The following is a 22,361-nucleotide window of genomic DNA, read 5'->3' as shown; positions in this document are numbered from 1 at the left end:
CAACCAATGACAAATTTTTGGCTTTCGCACGAACCTCCTCTAGCCTCTCTGCATAATACGCCTCATCCTTGACTTTATTCTTTCTCTCATCCTTCTTTCGAAGCATACAATCATTTGCAAGATGATTCGCACCGTTGCAATAATGACAATCTATTCCAGCATCACCTTTCAGCTTTTTCTCAATCTTTCCTTCAGACTCTTTCGAATCTTTCTTCTCGACTTTCTTTTTCTCCTCATCAGTAGTTTTACTCACAACACTTCCTTTTACCTCAGCAAGCTTAGTTTTCGGATTGAACGGCTTTTTGAAAAACTTCTTAACACGATTATTCGAGTAAAAAGCTATTGCCTCATCATCCGAATTCATGAATCATGATGAATCCTTCTTCTTCCTCAGAATCACCATTTTCTGCTTCTTTTTCAGATATTTTTGACACAAGTGCCAATGGACCTCCCAAATTTTGCTTTGTCTCTTCAGCAATTTCATTTACTTTTGTTTCGTGTGTTTTCAACTGATTGTACAAATCATTGAGAGTTGATGTATCAAAACGTTGCTGATTCTTCACCATCATACTAACACTTCTCCATTCTTTTCGAAGACCCATCACAAAGATGAGATTGAATTCCATTGAAGTCCTGGTAATTCCATAGCGATTACAACGATAGATTAATTCGTTCAGTCGATCATAGTAAACTTCGATTGTTTCACCTTCTTTTTGTCTGAAATCTTTCAGCTCAACCAAGCACTGTTTGACTGAATTGATTTTCATCTTCTCACTTCCTTAAAACTTATCTTTCAGACTGTTCCAGATTTCCTTTGCAGTTGTACAGCTCCTTATGTAGTTGTACACAACTGGAGGTAAAGCTCCTCGCAGTTCTTTCATACACCTCTTCTCCAGTTTCTTCAGACGATCAGATTGATTATCAACTCCAAAATTTGTAGAAGATGATCCAATTGGTTGAACATTCACTGGAACATTGACATTTCCAGTGATACATGACCATAATTATTCATCCAGACCATTCAGATAATCCTGCATACGATCAGCCCACTGATCATAATATTTAGGGATCAGCATTGGAATTTTGGTTGATGAACCTAACAGATGAGAAAACGAGGTCATCGAATTGAGATTGAAACTCGCCATTGTTGTACGGAAATTGATTTTGAAAATTCTTAAGAAGATTTGGAAATTTGAAATCAAGCTCGTTGAATCAAATCGGAATTGCTAGAAGAACACTCGATTCAACAATTCAAATGCAGAATCAAGTCACAGACTAAGATCTAGATAAATTTTTCACGATCAAAAACTGTGGAAACTTTCAAACCAAGAATTTGATTCAAAAACTTTTTGAATGGATGAAAATCAGATCACATATGTGATTCTTGCGCTGATACCTATTGATGAAACAAAGAATCGAGTATTGAATTAATCAGAGTATGAATTCAAGTAAGAATGCGAGATTGAACACCGGATGTAAATATGATCTTGTTTCAGCTTTATTACGCTTTCGTATGTTTACAGAGTACAATAGATAGGTCTGTAAAAACTCTTATCTAACTCTAGTAAATAACCCTATTTATAGGGAACCGAAAGCGTACAAAAAATATACTAAGTCATAGACACTTAAGCTTCGAATAAAAGCGCCCTAGTAAAATACATTACAAAACATTCGAAGAGACAAAATATATTTCGACTAATTAGAACAATTCGATCCTTACACTTTCAACCGGTAATCCTCATCGGTATCTTTCAACCGGTAATCATCACATACCATACAATATCCTCGGTATCTTTCAACCGGTAATCATCGTCGGTATCTTTCAACCGGTAATCATCATCAATATCTTTCAACCGGTAACTGTCATCAGTATCTTTCATCCGGTAACTGGGGACTAGTCCACCCCCTACCACTAGCATACAACAACATGATATAAACATACAGTCAGGCATATCCGGGTACTAACATACCCTTCGGTCCTAAGGATCGCTATCAGGGAAACCAATCCCTATCATACACGTAACATATCACACAAATAAAACTCATGACCAAAGCATGTAACCAGACCAAGATAATTATCACAAAGACAATCATCTTCTAAATACTCCTCTTTGGTGGGCCGGCATTGTGGCCTTAGACCCACCCCTACTGGAGGGTAACTCACCTCGTACGAGAAACTGCTGATAAGCTGTGCGGGAAACTTCCGTCCGCTGCTGCTCCGGAAATCCTCCGACTACAATCCCCACAAAACACTCAGTTAGACACTGATATCTACTCTTAGGGTAAAATGACCATTTTACCCCTAACCAAGTCCAAGTCAAAGTCAACTTCCAGTTGACCCGACTCGCCGAGTTGGGCCGTCAACTCATCGAGTCCCTTCCCTTTACTCGTCCTTATCCACGACTCGACTCGTAGAGTTTGGCAATGACTCGACGAGTTCCCCTTCCTTACGAACATCAATGAACCTTCATCCGTCTCGCCGAGTCGGATGAACACTCGCCGAGTTCACCTTCAACTGATGAACAAGTCCTGACCTTGACTCGCCGAGTTGTATGAACAACTCATCGAGTTCATCTCCAAACATAAGGAGATTGCCTTGCACTCGTCGAGTCTGTTCTAGCACTCGTCGAGTCCCATGAACTCCAGGTCTAAAATTAAGTCCAATGCGTTGGGTTACTCTTTCTGTCCCGCTACAACCCTTCTAACACCCAACTGAGTCCTTCTGACCCTCAACAGATATGGGACTCAAAGCCTTGGACTCGTCGAGTCCCAAGAACGGACTCGCCGAGTCGATAACATCCACACCCTAAATCCTCGATTTCTGATGTACAACACTTGACCAAAAGATAGATCTAAGCTCCTTCAATCGTTCTAGCATGTAAAGTTACAAACTTTACGTGCATGCATGGGACTTTGAGCTCAAAAGGACATAAAATAAGCTCTAGTGTTGCATGGGGCCTTCCTTGGGTGCAAAAGCAGCCCAAATCTGCCTTGTGACCCCTATAAAGAACTGATTCCAAAACCTCAACCCCCAACCATGTTTGCAATCATGGTTGGTTACCAAAAATGGCTTATAAAAGCCCTAAATCTCCCCAAAAAGGGATTTATCAAATGAAAGAGCAAGGTACAGACTTTATACCTCTCAAAGACTGCAAATGATGAACCAAACTCGAATCCTTTAGTCTCCTCTTCATCCTTCTATGCTCTTCCTTCTTCCTTGAGGTCAAAACCCACAAAAATCACTCAAAAGCCTTAGATCTTACACCAAAACACTTAGGGTTTGCTATGGAGGGTTTTTGGGAGCATAAAGGGGCGATGGAGGCTGCATAAGGTTGTTTAAATAGGGTACAAACCCTCAGATTAGGGTTTTGTCCAGTCAGAGCCTACTCGTCGAGTCCGGGACCTGGCTCGACGAGTCCATCACTTAAATCCCGCGCCTCATCCCGCTTCTACTCGGCGAGTCGGTCCTTCAACTCGCCGAGTCCAAGGCCAAAAATGAAAAATACTTAAATAAAAATACATACCAAGAACCAGGTGCTACAAATCTCCCCCACTTATTTTAGACTTCGTCCTTGAAGTCTGCTGCTCGATCCTGGAACAGCTCTGGGTAATGCTCCATCATCTCATCCACCGGCTCCCAAGTCCATTCCGAGCCTTTCCGGTGCTGCCATTGCACCTTTACCAGCTCAACCCTCTTGTTCCTCAGATCCTTCGACTTCCAGTCGAGAATCGCTACAGGCCGCTCGATGTAATTCAGGCTGTCATCGACATGAATATCCTCTAATGGTACAACTGCCGAGTCGTCCACCAGGCACTTCCGCAACTGGGAGACATGGAAAGTGCTGTGGATCTGGCTGAGTTCAGCTGGCAGATCCAACCTATAAGCCACCTTGCCCACCCGGGCTATGACCCTGAAAGGTCCAATATACCTGGGACCCAACTTGCCCCGTTTCCTGAATCGGATGACACCCTTCCATGGCGACACCTTCAGGAGAACCATATCCCCGACCTAAAACTCCAGGTCCGATCGGCGTTTGTCGGCATAACTTTTCTGCCGACTCTGAGCAGTCTGAAGTCTGCTCCGAACCTGCTGAATCCTCTTTGTCTTCTTGAGCACCACTTCGGTGCTCCCCATGACCCTCTGGCCAACCTACCCCAACATATCGGGGTTCTGCACTTCCTCCCGTATAACATCTCGAAGGGAGGACGGTCAATACTCGCATGATAGCTATTATATACGAGCATTCCGCCAACGGAAGGTAGGTATCCCAGCTACCTCCGAAGTCTAAAACACATGCCCGCAGCATATCCTCCAATGTCTGGATGGTCCGCTCGCTCTGACCATCCATCTGCGGGTGAAAGGCGGTGCTAAAATGCAGACGAGTAGCCAGCTCGTCATGAAACTTCTTCCAAAACCTGGAAGTGAACCGCACATCCCTGTCTGAAATCACCGATACTGGCACCCCGTGCCACGCCACTACCTCCCTGATATAGATATCGGCCAACCTTTCAGCCGAAATACTTTCCTGAATCGGGATAAAATGGGCGCTCTTGGTCAATCGATCAACGATGACCCAAATCAAATCCACTCCCCGCGCGGTCCTGGGAAGCTTTGTGATAAAATCCATCGTAATGTCCTCCCATTTCCACAGCGGAATATCCAACGGCTGCATCTTGCCATGTGGCCTCTGGTGCTCGGCCTTGACCTTCCTGCAGGTCAAGCACCGCTCCACATACCATGCTACATCCCGCTTCATGCAGGGCCACCAATAGTCAGGAGGAAGATCTCTATACATCTTCGTCGCTCCGGGATGGATAGAAAATCTGGATTTGTGTGCCTCCTCGATCAGGATCTGGCGCACGCCTCCATGATAAGGGACCCACACCCTACGATGAAGAGTTAATAATCCTCGGCTATCATAGTCGAAGGAGGAAACCTGTCCCACAATCCGCTCGCTCTTCTGATGTTCCTCCTTCATGGCCTCCTGCTGGGCCTCCCGAATCTGCTCCAAAAGCGGAGTCACCACTGTCATCCTCAGACAGATATCCCTGATCGGCGCTGCATTGCGGCTAAGCGCGTCGGCCACCACATTGGCCTTCCCCGGGTGGTAGAGGATCTCACAGTCATAATCCTTTACCACATCAAGCCACCGACGCTGCCTCATATTCAGATTTGGCTGGTCCATGAGATACCTCAGGCTCTTGTGGTCCGTGTAAATCGTACAACGAACCCCATAGAGGTAATGATGCCAAATCTTGAGGGCGAACACAACAGACCCCAGCTCCAAATCATGCGTCGGGTAGTTCGCCTCGTGAGGCTTCAGCTGCCTCGAAGCGTAAGCAATGACATGCCCTCTCTGCATCAATACTGCGCCCAAACCCGAGATGGACGCATCACAGTACATGACGAGATCCTCCATGCCCTCTGGCAGGGCCAAGATTGGCGCCTCGCACAATCTCTGCCTCAATGTCTCGAATGCAGCCTGTTGCTCAGGCCCCCAACGAAAGACCACGACCTTCCTCGTTAGCCTGGTCAGGGGTACGTCTATCTTGGAGAAATCCTGGATGAATCTCCGATAGTAGCCGGCTAATCCTAGGAAACTCCGAATCTCGGATGGAGACCTCGGAACCTCCCATCTCATCACGGCCTCCATTTTGGCCGGATCTACCGAAATCCCGTTCTGGTTGACAAGGTTCCCAAGAAACTGCACCTCGCGCAACCAGAACTCACACTTGGAGAACTTAGCATACAAGCTCTCCCTCCTCAAAGTCTCCAAAACCTCTCGCAGATGCTCCTCATGCCGCTCTCTCGTCTTGGAGTAAACCAAGATATCATCAATAAACACTATCACAGACCGGTCTAACATCGGTCTACACACGCGGTTCATGAGGTCCATGAACGCAGCAGGAGCATTGGTGAGCCCGAAAGGCATCACCACAAACTCATAGTGGCCATAGCGCGTCCGAAACGCAGTCTTCTGCACATCCTCCTCTCTGACCCTCATCTGGTGATACCCTGAACGCATATCAATATTGGAGAACCAAGATGCTCCCTGTAGCTGGTCAAAGAGGTCATCAATCCTCGGGAGTGGGTAACGGTTCTTCACCGTTACCTTATTCAGCTCCCGATAATCTATACACATCCGATGCAACCCGTCCTTCTTCTTCACAAACAGAATCGGGGCTCCCCAGGGAGAACTACTCGGTCTAATGAATCCCTTGTCTAACAGCTCTTGCAGCTGCGTAGACAACTCCTGCATCTCAGGAGGAGCCAACCGATACAGTGCCTTGGCTATCGGAGCCGCACCAGGAACTAGGTCGATCCTGAACTCCACCTGTCGCTCCGTAGGTATCCCAGGCAACTCCTCGGGGAATACGTCCGCAAACTCTCGTACCACGGGCACAGCGCCCACCATCGCCCTACCCGCCTCTCGGGTATCTCTAACATAGGTGACAAAACCTGCGCAACCCTGCTGGAGGTAGCGCTTAGCCCTCGCTGCCGAACATAAAGCTGGTCCTCGCTGTGGCCCTTCGCCCTGAACCACCAGCTCTCCCCCACTAGGGGTCCTAATCCGTACTGACTGTTGCGCGCAGTCAATCACTGCCCCATTGGGGCTCAGCCAATCCATACCAATAATAACCTTGTTCCCCGGCAAAGGTATGGGAACCAAGTCCACCAGGTAACGTTCCTCGAACAGCCTCAAAACACAATCCCGGTAGACCTCTGACGCTCGTACCGACCGGTCGTCCGCAATCTCGACCTCTAGAGGGCAATCCAACATGCCCGAAGACTCCAGAAACTTCTTGCTAAGCGCAAGAGAGACAAACGATCGGGTAGCACCCGAATCAAACAATACCTGAACTGGAATACCGTTCACATGGAACGATCCTAACCAGAGCGCATACATAACATATCAACATCACAGAAGCATATCATAAAAGCATAAACAAGAAGTCGTACCCGTCACCACATCGGGTGCAGCGCGTGCCTCCTCGGCTGTCAGCTAAAACGCTCGACTCCGAACCACTAGAGCCTCCAACTTGGCCTTCCGGCCATCCACAACCCGTGCTGTTGCTGGAGTCGGTGCCACTGCCAGCGCCGCTGCTGCTGTCAATCTAGGGCAATTGGCCTTTTTATGGCCCTTCTGATTGCAATGAAAGCAAATCAGGTCTGATATCTGAATCGCAGGAGTAGGGGCAGTGCAATCTCTACCAAAATGCCCAACCTTGCCACACTTATAGCAGCCTGAACCCGACCCAGTGCGACAAGCTCCCTCATGTGATCGACCGTATTTCCCACAGCGGTCCCGCCCTGACTGGCCTTTCGGCCTACCATCGGATCCCTTGGGCTTCTTCCCCGAAGCCCCCGTCGTCAGCTCCTCCGCTGCCTTCCTCTTCCGGATGTGTTCCAGATCAATCTCCCTCTCCCTAGCCCTGACAATCATGGAGTCCAGGGTAGGGCAAGCTGAGAAACTGACATGCTCCCGAATATCAGCTCGTAGCATGTCATGGTAGTGGGTCCTCCTCATATCCTCATCTCCCGCATACTGGGCACCAATAATGCCCTCTCCTGGAACTTGGTGGTGATCTCCGCCACTGTCTCCGTAGTCTGTCTCATGTCCAAGAAATCCCTGGCCAGCTGCTGAAGCTCCACAGCTGGCGCAAACTCCGTCCTGAATCTGGTCACAAAGTCTGACCAGGTCATAGCCTCAACAGCCGAGGCTCCCAATGAGTCACCAACAGACTCCCACCAATCTCTAGCTCTGTCCCTCAAACACCCTGCTGCATATCTCACATTCGACCCCTCGGGGCAGAAGCTGGTCAGCTGCGCAGAATCGATGTCTGCGATCCATCTCCTAGCTGCAATGGGGTCTTTCACCCCATGGAAATCCGGCGCACCACTCCCACGGAAGTCCTTGAAGGACAGTGTGCGCGTACCTGCCTGGCTAGACGCCATATCACTCCTGAATGCTCGGAGGCGATCCTCCATCAGCTCAATAATCCCTTCCTTGATCAACCCGAAAATGACCAGGGTCGACTCAAGAATGCCTCTCGTGATCTCAGACGCGATGAACTCGCGCAGCCCGTCATCAACCTGCTCGGATCCTGCACCCGAGCCTGATCCTGATCCTGATCCGGAACCTCCTGCTCCATGACGCGTGGTCACCATACTGAAAATACACGCATAAATGTCAGGATCATACATACTCTCGAGAGGTCTAACACACTCTCCAAGGTTCCCAGTTCTGTCTCAACCTTCCTTGATTTGAGCACGGATCCTCTGCTTCCAGTAGTACGGGCCCATACTACCTTCCACATCTATCCGTGCTTTCCTCAAGGACTGCTTCGACTTCACCAAGTCCCTTTCACTGATACTCCTTTCCACTGACCTCATCCTAGGCTTTCCTAGGGCACACTCCGACCTACCCTCCGCCATCAGCTGCACTAGGAGTCCCCACCACTTCCCCCTAACCAACTTGCGGATACTGTTACATATCCGTTCCTTAGCTAGTTTAAGGTGGCCAGAACCCCCATAGCACAAAGCAAGTAGCATTCGAGCATTGGGTAACCAAATCAGGCATAACCTACACAGGCCATCCTACTGCTGACTAAACAGTCCTAGCATACAGCTCATACATCAGGTATATAAGGCATCCTCCTAGATCCTTAGCCCTAACTAGCATGCAATTCTCAGAATCATATATCAGGCGCACAAGGCATCCTCCTAGATCCTTAGTCCTATTCTAGCATGCAGTTTTCTGAATCAAAACCATATAGCATAACATATCAAGTATGGGTATCTTGGGGAAAACTTACTTGAGCCCGGTCGGTCGCATGCATCACACACTTCGTCTTTCTTAAAATCCTTCCATTTAGATTTTAGAAAACCATTTTTCCTTGTAAAAACCTTTTAGCCCCTCAGTTTGAGTCCAGACACCCCCGAGGGTGTGTCCGAATCCCTCAAACCAGGGCTCTGATACCAACTTGTAACGACCCAATTTCAAGTCCAAAAATTTCTTTTTAATAAATTGACTCATAAAACATTTATAAGAAAATACTGTGAAAACGCATCATCTCATAAAACAATGTAACATGTCTAAAAACCCAAGTTATAAAATAATAACATATCAGAGTACAATCCCAGAAAACTCCATGCATAAATCATGTGTGTATGTGATGCGATGCTACGCCGCCGAATCCTTCCCCTTAGACGAAGAGGTACCTGAAACCAAAACCGAAACCGTAAGCGCAAAGCTTAGTGAGTTCCCCCATCATACCACATACCATACAATATCCTCGGTATCTTTCAACCGGTAATCATCGTCGGTATCTTTTAACCGTTAATCCTCATCGGTATCTTTCAACTGGTAATCATCACATACCATACAATATCCTCGGTATCTTTCAATCGGTAATCATCGTCGGTATCTTTCAACCGATAATCATCATCGGTATCTTTCAACCGGTAACTGTCATCGGTATCTTTCATCCGGTAACTGGGGACTATTCCACCCCCTACCACTAGCATACAACAACATGATATAAACATACAGTCAGGCATATCCGGGTACTGACCTACCCTTCGGTCCTAAGGACCGCTATCAGGGAAACCAATCCCTATCATACACGTAACATATCACACAAATAAAACTCATGACCAAAGCATGTAACCAGACCAATATAATTATCACAAAGACAATCATCTTCTAAATACTCCTCTTTGGTGGGCCGGCATTGTGGCCTTAGACCCACCCCTACTGGAAGGTAACTCACCTCGTACGAGAAACTGCTGATAAGCTGTGCGGGAAACTTCCGTCCGCTGCTGCTCCGGAAATCCTCCGGCTACAATCCCCACAAAACACTCAGTTAGAAACTGATATATACTCTTAGGGTAAAATGACCATTTTACCCCTAACCAAGTCCAAGTCAAAGTCAACTTCCAGTTGACCCGACTCACCGAGTTGGGCCGTCAACTCGTCGAGTCCCTTCCCTTTACTCGTCCTTATCCACGACTCGACTCGTAGAGTTTGGCAATGACTTGACGAGTTCCCCTTCCTTACGAACATCAATGAACCTTCATCTGACTCGCCGAGTCGGATGAACACTCGCCGAGTTCACCTTCAACTGATGAACAAGTCCTGACCTTGACTCGCCGAGTTGTATGAACAACTCGTCGAGTTCATCTCCAAACATAAGGAGATTGCCTTGCACTCGCCGAGTCTGTTCTAGCACTCGTCGAGTCCCATGAACTCCAGGTCTAAAATTAAGTCCAATGCGTTGGGTTACTCTTTCTGTCCCGCTACAACCCTTCTAACACCCAACTGAGTCCTTCTGACCCTCAACAGATATGGGACTCAAAGCCTTGGACTCGTCGAGTCCCAAGAACGGACTCGCCGAGTCGATAACATCCACACCCTAAATCCTCGATTTCTGATGTACAACACTTGACCAAAAGATAGATCTAAGCTCCTTCAATTGTTCTAGCACGTAAAGTTACAAACTTTACGTGCATGCATGGGACTTTGAGCTCAAAAGGACATAAAATAAGCTCTAGTGTTGCATGGGGCCTTCCTTGGGTGCAAAAGCAACCCAAATCTGCCTTGTGACCCCTATAAAGACCTGATTCCAAAGCCTCAACCCCCAACCATGTTTGCAATCATGGTTGGTTACCAAAAATGGCTTATAAAAGCCCTAAATCTCCCCAAAAAGGGATCTATCAAATGAAAGAGCAAGGTACAGACTTTATACCTCTCAAATACTGCAAATGATGAACCAAAGTCGAATCCTTCAGTCTCCTCTTGATCCTTCTATGCTCTTCCTTCTTCCTTGAGGTCAAAACCCACAAAAATCACTCAAAAGCCTTAGATCTTGCACCAAAACACTTAGGGTTTGCTATGGAGGGTTTTTGGGAGCATAAAGGGGCGATGGAGGCTGCATAAGGTTGTTTAAATAGGGTACAAACCCTCAGATTAGGGTTTTGCCCAGTCAGAGCCTACTCGTCGAGTCCGGGACCCGGCTCGACGAGTCCATCACTTAAATCCCGCGCCTCATCCCGCTTCTACTCCGCGAGTCGGTCCTTTAACTCGCCGAGTCCAAGGCCAAAAATGCAAAATACTTAATTAAAAATACATACCAAGAACCAGGTGCTACACAATGTGTCCCAGTAGGAGCATGTCTGTTACTGATTCGTTCTTTTACATGCATGTGTGGTTACATGTTTGACATCGTTTGTATCTGTGTATATGGTTAAGAATTATATGATATGATATTGTGTATGTGTGGAATTAACTAAGCTTTGTTCTTACCCTTTTAACTTAAAAAATATTGTCTTAGGTACACAGGATGGCAGGACGTGACCATACACACCGGCTCAAGGCGGGTTTTGAATTTGATATTTAGTTGGTTATGTTTTCTTAAATTTCAGAATTATAATTATTAATGTTTGGAAATTGAATTGATCTTGGCGTTTTGTATTTCATTTGTTTTGAATAAAAGATATTAAATGGATGATTTATGTTATTTTAAAAAGTTCATTTTTATTGGAAATTTTGGGATGTTACAAGTTGGTATCAGAGCACAGTTTGAGAGAATCAGGCTCACTTTAGTGAGTTCTGAACTCAAGTCTGCAGCTCAAGGGTTATTTTTCTAAATTAAAATTGTGAAAAATAAACGAATGATTTGATAACATGATCGCAATCGCATTGTGTACAGTCATCCGGGGCCAGAGGTAAAAAGGGAAAGTGTTCATAGCTTATTGTTCTTTTGAGTATGATATCATTATGTATATGCTAGTATGGTCTGTTGTTTGTGCTTTTAGGAATCCTTTTTATTAATTAGCTATCGAATGAATATGTTAGGTTTCATGCCACCAAAATTAAGTGGCCTTAGACTGTTGGTTTAGCTCTATTTTGCAGCTCTTGTTTGAGTCCAATTGTTGTAGTGTGACATCTGCAGTCAAAAGACTGCTTAAGTTTAGTTGCATGTAATAGTATTCACGAGGTAGTTAATTAGCATTAGTAGGGGTTTCTTTTTGGTAGAGTAGCAGGGTGGGGTAGGAGTCCTAGTGAGCTAGGAAAAGTATTGGCATATGTTGGTGTAGGGCATATCGTTAGAATTGTTGATGAGAATTGACTTGGAAAATTTGGGATGGACCTTGGAGTAGGCATGGATCGGTGTGGACGATAGTTATAGGGCCCCTACTATCGAAAGCACAAGATCCACGCCCGAGTCAAGTGAAGTCACGGGGGAATCCAAGGAGCTGAGTGTAGTAATGTTTACATGGTTATATGTTTGTTATTTAATTGTAGTAATCATAAGGTTTACCATTCGATTACGGAATGGTATCTACGAGAAATGGTGCTTCGGGATATGCTACTGGATTGAGTGTCGATGAGATACTAGAGATGATTACGATAGCAATTCCGTATGTTATTGGGAATGGTGACAAGTTATACCACTAATCTAGTAGAGAGGGAATAGTGTACTAGTAACACTTGGATATGTGGTGATGAGGTTTGTTTATATTAAACAAAATACCGTCTACACGACATGGAGTTAAGATCTTTGGGATTGGGTCGGAAAACATAGTGTTGTGTGATTAGATTGTTGCTGAGGTCTCGTAAGACCTCACTAGAGGAGTGCTTCGTGTTATTAGGCGGATCACCGATAGTTTGGTCGTCTGGTTCGAGGAGCAAGTTGAAGCTGTACAGACTACTGATGGGATAATGGAGGCATCTTAGGAGAGATGACTTAGTTTGGAGACATAGATGGGGAAGAGTAAGTGGGCGTAGGACCCAAATCTGTTAACAACTATAAAGAAGGTTTGACTTTGTTGTGTCAATCACCAAAGGTCAGAAGAACCACGGCATATGTGGTAAGGGTGGAAGGAGCCACGTGTTCGTGTGCTGCAAGTCCAAATGCGGCATATACATATATAAAGTGTTGGATTAGATGTCTAAGCCCATAACTATTATTGGTATGTATTCGACCCGATAGTAGCATGGTCCATTTGGGTTGCATGGCCTCAGAACAATTGGATAGACAAAATGAGAAAAAGGATACTTATGATTTATGTTAATATATTATAAGTTCTAATGTATTAACATGAAATCATATTATTTAATTAGTATTGATCAAGAATTAATTTAGTGATCAAAAGGAACTAATTAAATATGGACTCTATATAGGATGGGCCAAGTTCATTTAGGTTGGGCGAAGCTTTCATGGATAGTCCATGGAGTTTTAACCCATGGATCCTATGGAAATCAAATGAAAGGTTTTGAGCATTCTAACACTCCTATGGTGTACATGCAACCCTATAAACCTTGGATCTATGTTTTCTCTATTATACATGCAAATATTCAATATTCCAAGGTTTCATCCTAACTAGCATAATATCAAGCAACTATACTACAAAAGCCTAGTTAGATGACATACCTTTTGATGTAGCTTGAAGTCTTGAACTTTAAGAGCTTAGCCCCAACAGTGTGGAAGCCTCAAGTGGAATCACAAATCACCAAAAACACCTTGGAAAACTTGAGAGAATAGTAAGCACACTAGAAATTGGCCAACTCTTGTTTTCACACACACTAGTGCCATTTCATGTGCCAAAGACCTCTTTATATAATATGGAGGATTAGGGTTACATTCATGTAAACCCTAATACCCATGACCTTTCATTTCCATAGGATCCATGGGTTAAAAACTCCATGGACTATCCATGCAAGCTTAGCCCAACCTAAATGAACTTGGCCCATTCCATATATATATATATATATATATATATATATATATATATATATAAGAGTCCATATTTAATTAGTTCCTTTTGATCACTAAATTAATTCTAAATTAATTCTTGATCAATACTAATTAAATAATATCATTTCATATTAATATATTATAACTTGTAATATATTAATATAAATCATAAACATACTATTCTCAAAAGACTATCCATACAAATTGTTCCGGTGAAGTGCAACCGAAATGGACCATGATACTCTCGGGTCGAATACATACCAATGATAGTTATGGGCTTAGACATCGAATCCAATAGTCTCCCACTTGGATAAGTCTAAAACTATCATTGCATATGACTCCAAGATCCCGACTTGCAATCGTAGCTCTCAAAGCCGCTGCCGAACTCTGACCTAGTCAAATGACATGTCTATTAGATAAGAGATCATATATTCCTCCATTCTAGATATCATATGGACTGAGACATGGATTATAATCATTCTCTCTGTCCATTTGTTGTTTCCCGATTTCCGATTTATGACGAACGAGTAATTGAACAAATCAAATCAGTCCAGACATGGCCAAGCACTTAGGGGTGTCATCACTAAATCATCGAGGGGCCCACAAATATCGCTTTTATCCCTACAAGGGTAAAAGTAATGGATAAACTTCGAATCATATGCTTGTACTGACCACTTGTTGAATCATACACAAAGGCACGTTTTATAACATCAAGTTACTGATGCGTTTCTATGCAATCAGTGAATAACCAACTCATAGTCAACAAGTCATATCTCTAGTTTTGAAGAATATAAGATATTATCGTCTCATGATCACTCGTGATAAAATCCATGAAGTGATTCAAAAGAGCGTGGGTTTAATCCAATACTCAGAACTTATGAGCACTCATGAATGTTGTAGCAACTCTTGGTATGTCCAACACCTTAGACATCTACAAGCCAACTTCATGACAGTCTTGATTCATACCTACTTCCAACATATGACCGACTGTGGAGAATTTGAATAACCTAGTTATTCGGGAAGTCAAAACATGCAAAGTGAAACACAAGAATAATACTAATCCAATATGGTCTCAGAACTTATGAATATAAATAAAACACCTTTTATTTATCACCATATTGATTGCACATTATTCATTGCATAATGTTTCAAATAATCAACTTAATACTTGAATTAAAACAATAGTCATGCCATACTTCAAGCATGCACACTATGTTTGTCCAAACAATAGTTATGCCATACACCAAGTATGCACACTAGGTTTGTCTATGATCCTTACTTTGTGGAATAGATCAATTGAAGATAATTCCAATGATTCTCATTTCACAATCCCACATCCTTACCGTAAATGTAAGAGTTCCAAATTCCTGCAATTTACCGAAATTTGTTAGATTCATTGATCCTCTCGTAATGACTATGCACGAAGTCACAAAGACTTGTCAACAGACATTATAGAGTATTCCAATGGAGATCAATTCCATGGAAATGAAGTCTCATATTCAAAGTACATTGCTTTGAACATCCTTCTTGCATAAAGTTTGCTAATCTTACACATATTGAATGAATAACTTCCACCTATGGAAACATTTCCATATTCCCATTTTGACTATCACTTCTGAACAAGAGCTACCTCTTTTCAGAATATGTCAATATGGTCCTCTCCAAAAATTTACACCATACTTCCAACTGTCCATGAGCAACCAATCTGTGGTAAACCTTAGATTGTCCTCAACAATTGCTTAATCATTTTAGTCATATCCAATTCTATACTTTTTCCCCTCTTAATGCCCTAGGCATTTGGAAAATTTAGAAAGGATAAATATTATATCACATGTAATAGATCCTATACCCGAAGCATATGGGACACGATTCATGATGTCTCACATAAAGACATGATCATAGACCAGCCTTTTGCTACACTATTTTTTATTTGCCATGTTTTCATAATTTTACTATGAAGAGGGATGACGTAATCATAATCGAATTTGAGAACGCAATATATATATATAGAATTTCCTCATGTTGAACCATTCCAACAAAAAATTCATATATATATATATATATATATATATATATATATATATATATATATATATATATATATATATATATCCTTGACTAAAGATGATTAAAATCTCAATCTAAGCTTTTAGAATTGAAACGAAGTATAATTTCCTCTCCCTTAATTATAGCAAAACAACTTTTCCCAATTGAAACTTTGTTTTCTATAATTAACATTGTTAACTTGCAACACTTATCATAATTATCATGCTCCCACTAACATGATAATTGTTAGCATAACACTTATGCTCCCACTAGCTTTGACATGTATCCAGAAATCAGCTGGACTTCTAGAAATCAATACTTTATTGACTTTCTTACCAAAGTTCAGATTTATGATACGAGATGCTTTGATAAGACTTTATCAAAATCATACACCTTTCCTTAGATAGCTCACACGTGTGTCTAAACAATTTTTAGAACTATGAAAAGGGATGCTATAATCATAGTCTCAATTGTTTAGACCTTTTCCATTTCTCACAAGTCCATGTTAGTGTGCCGATTAACCACACACGCTCCACTAACGACTTTGAGAATGCAAATATCACAATTGCTATCCCCTTAAAATCTACTCAGTGAAAGCGTTTCCTCACCATCATTTTCATGAATCGGAGAGAAACCTTATGACACTTAGATTTTATGGTGTATGTGTTTCTATCCATGTGAATTTGTCAAAACCATAATCACAAGACAAGGTTAGTGACAAATTCAAAATCATATGGACTGAACTTGTTCAATCATAATTTCTTGCCATCTGGGAGCCCAAGGGCCTACCATGTCTTCCAAGTTGTTATGCAAGCAACCGAGAACTCATAAAACTCACATGCATAGTCAAGTTTAAATGGAATGGGCATAGAAAAAAGAATATGTCAACATGATAGGTTACAAATCTCAAGTCGTGTAGTCTTTAATGAACTCACTATATGACTCAGGAAGTGACTGAAGAACCCAGTCAATAGCCAACTTCCTTGGGACATCGACACCCAACACTCTCAGCCTGTCAATATGTGACTTCATCTCTAAACGTGAGAACACACAGGCCTTCCATCTTCATGTTTCATTGCAAGAAAGGCTTGAGTGATCTTGAACTTTTCAAGTCTTCGAGCTTGTGTGTCAGGGAGAATAATTGGAGGAGGTGGAGGAATAGAAGTGTGATTTCCATGACCCACTTGTAGGACATCATCTTCATTAGGAAAGCTTGTTCCAAGAGATTTGGGATGATCATAGTTGTCTAAACCAGACATCTAAAATGGGAGATATTCAAGTTAGTTGATTTAAGTCCTTAATATAACACCCAATATGAAATATTAAGGCTAGGACCCAACACAACATTTTATAACTTGGAAGAGGGATGCCGTAATCCAAGCTATAAAATATTTGAAGGTAGGCGAATGACGATTCACCAATTTCCACATGAAAAACGAAATAGGTATTAGGTTTTAATTGAATTGAAACTCCTAGATCTTTTGAGATTCATTGAACTATTCAATGGCATGTTTAAATCTCGATTGTGCCGTCTCAAGTTTGTGACTGGGATGCCGAGGATCACAAACAAGGTGTGAATAACCATGCAAATTAACTTGGTAATCTTAATGTTTATCACCTAATCGATGTGCCGGTTAACCACACGCGCTCCACCGATCTATGATAAACCTTAAGACACCCTTTGCCAACCTTGTTAAATCCAAGTTACTGTGCCGGTTATCCACACACGCTCCACTAACGACTTAATCAAGGTGCAAAGTGTAATTTCATGCGTTAGCACCAAATTCACATTTTCCTAAAGTAACTAAGATTGGGAATTCATAAAAGGTTTAGTATCTTTCTATTTATCATTATACTTATAATGACAATTATATTCCTTGTCCTACCCATTCGGCTAACGACCCTCCACCAGTCAAGGAAGCGGTGGGTGAGAGTAGACACCCATTAAGCTGCCATTTTATAGGCAATAACCTTATACCCCCTGTATAGACCGGCTTCGTGAATGAGGCCTACTAACAGTAAGACTGACTTGCTCTTATACACACACACACACACACACACATATATATATATATATATATATATATATATATATATATATATATATATATATATATATATATATATTATTAACTTATAATACTATAAAGTATAAGGGTTGAATTTTAACTTTTAAAACTCTAGGGTTTGGAATTAAAGTGTGTGTGAGACTTTACAAATTCCAAAACTTGAGGGCAAGTTTTGAACAATTCAAAAAAACTTTTGGATTTTCATAACTTATGAGTTTAATTAAGGTTTTAAAAACTTTAATGAAGAGACTCTTGAACATCCATAACTTGAGGACAAGTTATGGAGTCCATAAAACTATTTATGAGAAAGACTCTTCAATTATGTAACATATGAGTTTTTAATGGATCTTTAAAAGAAATGACTTTTGGTAATCCATAACTTGAGGACAAATTATGGACTCCATTAAAAATACATTTAGATCAATAATTAACTAACAACCAATTTGCAAATAATTCCTATGATCTACCAAAACTCATAAGTGTATGAACAATCATATCAACAATTTTAAGAATCATATAAACACATATAAAACTTGAAATTTTGATAATAACCTTGAAATTGGTTTACCATAATCATTACCACATCAAAAACCAGGTTTTATAAGTCCAACATAGTTTAAGGTAATGATTTTAGACCAATTCCAGCACCAAAACTCAAAAATCTGCACTCAGCCCTGCCAACTCATCTAGTGCATGAACTGAGTCGGTGAGTTGGTTGAATATATGCATGGACTCGTCGAATTCCATGAGGGACTCGTCGAGTCAACTGGGTAGTGTGCAGAAATTCGACATTTTTTCAGCAATTTGCATCAAGTATAAAGGAAATAAGCCTAGGCTCTGCTACCACTGAAGGGTTTTGAGCATTCTAACACTTCTATGGTGTACACGCAACCCTATAAACCTTGGATCTATGTTTTCTCTATTCTGCATGCAAATGTTCAATATTCCATGGTTTCATCCTAACTAGCATAATATCAAGCAACTATACTACAAAAGCCTAGTTAGATGAAATACCTTTTGATGTAGCTTGAAGTCTTGAACTTTAAGAGCTTAGCCCCAATAGTGTGGAAGCCTCAAGTGGAATCACAAATCACTAAAAACACCTTGGAAAACTTGAGAGAATAGTAAGCACACTTGAAATTTGCCAACTCTTGTTTTCACACACACTAGTGCCATTTCATGTGCAAAAGACCTCTTTATATAGTATGGAGGATTAGGGTTACATTCATGTAAACCCTAATACCCATGACCTTTCATTTCCATAGGATCCATGGGTTAAAAACTCCATGGACTATCCATGCAAGCTTAGCCCAACCTAAATGAACTTGGCCCATTCCATATATATATATATATATATATATATATATATATATATATATATATATATATATATATATATATATATATATAAGAGTCCATATTTAGTTAGTTCCTTTTGATCACTAAATTAATTCTAAATTAATTCTTGATCAATACTAATTAAATAATATGATTTCATATTAATATAATAATAACTTATTATATATTAATATAAATCATAAACATACTATTCTTAAAAGACTATCCATACAAATTGTTCCGGTGAAGTGCAACCCAAATGGACCATGCTACTCTCGGGTCGAATACATACCAATGATAGTTATGGGCTTAGACATCTAATCCAACATGAAAGGTCATGGGTTTTAGGGTTTACATGAATGTAACCCTAATCCTCCACACTATATAAAGAGGTCTCTAGTTCATGAAATTGGCACTAGTGCATACACAAAAGAGGGCAAGGCCGATTTTCATAGAGTGAACCTAAGTATTCTTCTTATCTAGGTATTCCAAGGGTTTTTGGTGTTGTGTGAACCATTTGAGGTGCAACACTTGGGGCACTAAGGTCTTATAGGTTCAAGACTTCAAGCTCCATCAAAAGGTATGTCATCTAACTAGACTTTTGTAGTATAGTTGCTCCATTGTATGTTAGTTAGGATGAGAACCTTGGAAAAATCATATTTGCATGTATAATAGAGAAAACATAGATCCAAGGTTTATAGGGTTGCATGTACACCATAGGAGTGTTAGAATGCTCAAAACCCATCAGTGGTATCAGAGCCTAGGCTTGTTTTCACTTATACTTGATGTAATTACTAAAAAACTCGATTTTCTGCTGTTCTGGGCTGGGGACTCATCGAGTCCACTGATGGACTCGCCGAGTCCATGTGCAAATTCATCCAACTCGCCGAATTTGTTCCTGCACTCGACGAGTCGGTGCCCCTGAGTGCAGATTTTCGATGTTTTTGGCTGGAATTGGACTAGAATCATTACCTTAAACTGTTTTGGACTTATAAAACCTGTTTTTGATGTGGTAATGAGTATGGTAAACCAATTTCAAAGTTATTATCAAAATTTCAAGTTTTATATGTGTTTATATGATTCTTGAAATTGTTGATATGATTGTTCATACACTTATGAGTTTTGGTAGATCATAGGAATTATTTGCAAATTGTTTGTTAGTTAATTCTTGATCTAAATGTTTTTAATGGAGTCCATAATTTGTCCTCAAGTTATGGATTACCAAAAGTCATTTTCTTTTAAAGATCCATTAAAAACTCATAAGTTATGTAATTGAAGAGTCTTTCTCATAAATGGTTTTATGGACTCCATAACTTGTCCTCAAGTTAGGGATGTTCAAGAGTCTCTCCATTAAAGTTTTTAAAATCTTAATTAAACTCATAAGTTATGAAAATCCAAAAGTTTTTTTGAATTGTTCAAAACTTGCCCTCAAGTTTTGGAATTTGTAAAGTCTCATGCACACTTTAATTCCAAACCCTAGAGTTTTAAAAGTTAAAATTCAACCCTTATACTTTATAGTCTTATAAGTTTATCATCGACTAGTAAGAGTGGCAAAGGGTGACTTAATGTTTATCATAGATCGATGGAGCGCGTGTGGGTAACCGACACATCGATTAGGTGATAAAGATTAAGGGTACCAAGTTAATTTGCATGGTTCTTCACACCTTGTTTGTGATCCTCGACATCCCAGTCACATACTTGAAAGGGCACAATCGAGATTTAAAAATGTCGTTGAAAAGTTCAATGTATCTCAAAAGATTTGGGAGTTTCAAATCCAATTAAAAACTAATAATTTATTTTGTTTTTCATGGTGGAAATTGGTGAATCGTCATTCGCCTACCTTCAAATATTTTGTAGCTTGGATTACGACATCCCTCTTCCAAGTTATAAAATATTGTGTTGGGTCCTAGCCTTAATATTTCATGTTGGGTGTTCTATTAAGGACTTAAATCAAATAAATTGAATTTCTCCCATTGTAGATGTCTAGTTCAGACAACTATGATCTTCCCAAATCTCTTGGAACAAGCTTTCCTAATGAAGATGATGTCCCGCGATTGGATCATGGAAATCATACTTCTCTTCCTCCACCTCCTCCAATTATTCTCCCTGACCCACAAGCTCGAAGACTTGAAAAGTTCAAGATCACTCAAGCCCTACTCGCAATGAAATATAAAGATGGAAGACCTGTGTGTACTCATGTCTTAGAGATGAAGTCACACATTGACAGGTTGAGAATGTTGGGGGTCGTTATCCCAAGGAATTTGGCTATTGACTGGGTTCTTCAGTCACTTCCTGAGTCATATAGTGAGTTCATTAAGGACTACTATGTGACAGATCACGACATGACCCTTATTGATCTTTCTTATTTGCTTGTTGCTGCTTAATCAGAAATGTTTTGGCACACTGGAAAAGTACATTTGGGTGGAAGGTCTATTTCTCAAACTTCCATGGACATTGACAATGGTAACATTGGAAGTCCAGAAAAGCTTTTTCTTCCCAATGGAAAGGGATCGGACTTGGTCAACTTTGTTGACCAAAAGGTAAAGGGAAAGGCTAAGTCTGTGATAGTCCCGTGTACCATTCCCAAAGAGTCTATATGTTTTTATTGTCAAGAGAAGGGGCATTGGTTGCGAAGCTGCCCTAACTACCTGAAAGATATGAGAGAAGGAAGAATCAAAAAGGTTTGACTCTGCTTCAGGTAAGTCCACTATCTAACTCTGTTAAGTTCCTAATTATTCATTCTTAATACATGATGTGACTAGGTTGCATTTTGATGTTTTGTAGGATCAAGCAAATGGAATGAAACTTAAAAGAAGAGTATGCTGAATCTGATCACGAAGATGGATTTCAATCGCATGGTTCGAAGATCAGATTTTTGAGTTACTACTTAGGGGTTATGATAGATTGCTAGGAAATATGTAATAGCATAATTTTCATTTAAAGTTGCATTGTAAGGAAAAAGTTTTTTCCGCATTTTATAAATAAATAAAATTTGGTTTTGTTTTATTTTATATATCCTTGCAATGGCATTTATGAAAAATTGATGTTTGTATGTTTCTAGCAATATTGTAAATATGAATTTGATTCTTTCATTTGTGGTAGTGTCTAAATTTACCAAATAAGGAAAGATTCTCATCACCCAAGTTT

This window comes from Lactuca virosa, chromosome 6, assembly GCF_052849685.1.
Source record: "Lactuca virosa cultivar CGN04683 chromosome 6, Lactuca_virosa_CGN04683_v6, whole genome shotgun sequence".
Taxonomy (NCBI): Eukaryota; Viridiplantae; Streptophyta; class Magnoliopsida; order Asterales; family Asteraceae; genus Lactuca; species Lactuca virosa.
Note: the sequence above shows the minus strand (reverse complement) of the source record.